Source organism: Rutidosis leptorrhynchoides, chromosome 9, assembly GCF_046630445.1.
Source record: "Rutidosis leptorrhynchoides isolate AG116_Rl617_1_P2 chromosome 9, CSIRO_AGI_Rlap_v1, whole genome shotgun sequence".
Classification (NCBI taxonomy): domain Eukaryota; kingdom Viridiplantae; phylum Streptophyta; class Magnoliopsida; order Asterales; family Asteraceae; genus Rutidosis; species Rutidosis leptorrhynchoides.
Genome location: NC_092341.1, coordinates 213,493,182 through 213,496,400, shown reverse-complemented (window position 1 = coordinate 213,496,400; position 3,219 = coordinate 213,493,182).

The following is a 3,219-nucleotide window of genomic DNA, read 5'->3' as shown; positions in this document are numbered from 1 at the left end:
CCATAACCACTTCAGGTTGTCTGCTGCCTTTGAATAGAAACAAGTATTAGTTGTTGTGACTATTGTGTTCATGTCAATTTGATACATGTTTTCATGACGTTTTGCAGTCAGCAGTGGCTTCCCTGTCTTGTCACAAATAGTGCCAATTTTCTTTCTGAATTGGACTATCTTATGCTTACTTGTCAGTTGGCTTATTGATAATGCTAAAAACGAACATATATTTTGTGATGACCCGGAGATTTCCGAACAAATTTAAACATTAACCTTTATATATATCCGACACGATAAGCAAATCTGTAATGATTGAGTCTCGAAAGTTTTGAAATTATATTCATTTAATTAAATACCCTTTGACCATGCCAAACGATTCACGAACAATTACGTGTAAATAAATATATATATATACATGTGTGCTTATTAGATTGACACATATTATAAAACATTGAACGGATTAGTTGATATGAATATAAGCTATGAGATCTATTTAATGAGGTTGGAAATGTTATCAAGGTATTAAATGAATAATACTTTATACGAACGTATTTGTTCGATGTAAGTTTATCGACGAGATTAAAAGATAGTATCAAATGATTGAATTATCGGATACATTGAATTATGATCACGAGTCTCCGTCGTAAGGTCCACTATGATTTAAGAGACTATTACATTTTTAACGGTATTCGGAAATTTAGTGAAATGATGCGCATGCAAGAACGACAGTGTTCTTATCGAGGATTAGTCAAAGGTTGGTGGAGGGTTGAATTTCATAACACTTGGTTGATAACTTGCAATGTATATAGAACGTGATTATGTATATTAGATATATTAGTTAGGTAAAAGATAGTAACCCTTGTTCATTGATTCGATTTATAAATAGATATTTTAACTAGAGCCTTTGAGAAATTAAAGTAAAGGTTGGCGCATAAATAAGTTATATCAGATTAAGTTTTCGAGCATAACCGTTAGGAGATATAACAATATCTTGTATTCACACGATTTTAATGTTATATATATATTGGTCTTTGAAATATAATTAATTTTGAAAAGTGAAATATTATATTATTGGATAAATATTTCAAACATATGTATTATGTATAAGTTTATAAATTTTAAATGTACATATATTTTATTTTAGTCATAAAACGTTTTGATTCAAACTAATAAGATTAGATATATATTTTGTTATATAACGAGACGTCGATTTATAAAAGGAAATGACCAAACCACTCAAAAGATTAAGTTACACTTTGAGTGGGTTAGTTTTTAATTAGTTTAAGTCTAGTTAATAATAAAGGTACATGTCACAAAACGTTTAATTTAAAATAAAATATTTTGATAAACAACGAGTCACTGATTTATAAAAGTAAATGACCACAACGCTCAATTTTATAAGTTACATTTTTTGTAAGGTAATTTATTGATGAGTAAGTCAAAATTATTGATAAAGGTACACGTCGCGTAACGTAAAAGACTAATTTCCTAAACGTACGAAAGTGCGCACGAAAAACCGAAAGTGGTACATGAGTCGTGAGACCACGTCCGTGTCATTTTTGTAAAAATTATATTTTTACCATGAACGTAAATATAATATAATATATAACTAATTATATAGATTAAATATTAATTTATAGATAATAATAAATAATTAATAATGATGTCGACGAAGGAAACATAAACCGTGTGCTTTATAAATCATGTGAGAATGATGGGTCCGGACATGAGAGGTGAATGCATATAACCATCTATAAAAGCTTGCGATTTAATCTTTCATATACACATACATGTTACATTCCTTCGTAAATATTTTATATTTATATTAATATTAATATTATTATTATCATTATTAATATTATTATTAATCTTAATATTATTATTAGTAGTATTATTATTTGTATTATACATAAAATGCTACGACGAGGTCATGAGCGAATTATTTTAAAACTAGTTTTCGAGTAGGATAGGGCTAAGGAAATTATGGGTTATAGCTATGGAGGTCATGGGTATGGATCAGGGGTATGCTCATGAAGTCAATCTAGTGTTTGTCATCTCCGTTGCATCTACGTACCTTTCCTGCAATATTGAATCTCAATATTGATACGTGAGTACTCCTAATTAAATTTTTACATACTAATAGTGTATCCCTGACTAGTGCTCGAGAAAATAGGATTATGCATGCTTGTACATTTGATATTGCCCTTAGATAGGTTATGTTGAATCTTAAAGGTTGTTATACTAGGGATGAGATAAGGTATAAGATATGCATGTCATTGGAAAGCTAGTGAAAAATTAATAACTTTTCCTTTAGATGTCAAAGGGATCTGATGGACGGATTAGAAATTATAGCCAATTGAAATTTTGTAAAAATGATTATTATTATCATCGTTAATATCGTTGTTCTAATTTTTATCCAATTGTTATTATTATTATTATTATTATTATTATTATTATTATTATTAGTATTATTATTATTATTATTATTATTATTATTATTATCATCATCAATAAAAGTATTATCATTAAGAATTGTTATTTTTATAGTTATTATCGTTAATGTTATAATTAGTATTATTATTATTATCACATAAAATAGTTATTAGTAATTATTAATAATATTATTATCATTAAAATGAACGTGATATAAAAGACGATTTAAAAACTATTAACAAACTGATTAGGAAATAATGAGTATGAGTATCATGATAAAAATTAAATATTGTGAGATAATGAATTACATAAAATTATCGTTCTTATTATTTTTAACATTACTAGTATTACTAAAAATATCGTTAGCATTAAAACTATCTTTTTTATCAAAAATTATCATTTTAATAGAAATGTCATTATTACTATAAAATAATATTATTACTATCATTTTTAAATAAAAACTATTACTTTAAAGTAATCATAAAAAGTATCGTAAATATTAAAAATATCTTAAATTGAATTATTATTTTACCATATTATTATTTGATTTCTATTAATAAAATAATAATAATTATTATTACAAAATAATATGACTTTTAATTATTATTATTATTATTATCAATGCTATTTAATCAAATAAAAATGTAATACGAATATTATAATTACCCCAATAGAATCTATCACAATATTTTTAATATTAAATGAACTTTATAAATTTAATACTTAAGATATATAAAAGTATACCTTAATATAAAATTGTATATATTAATAAATGAATTATATTATTTATTCTAT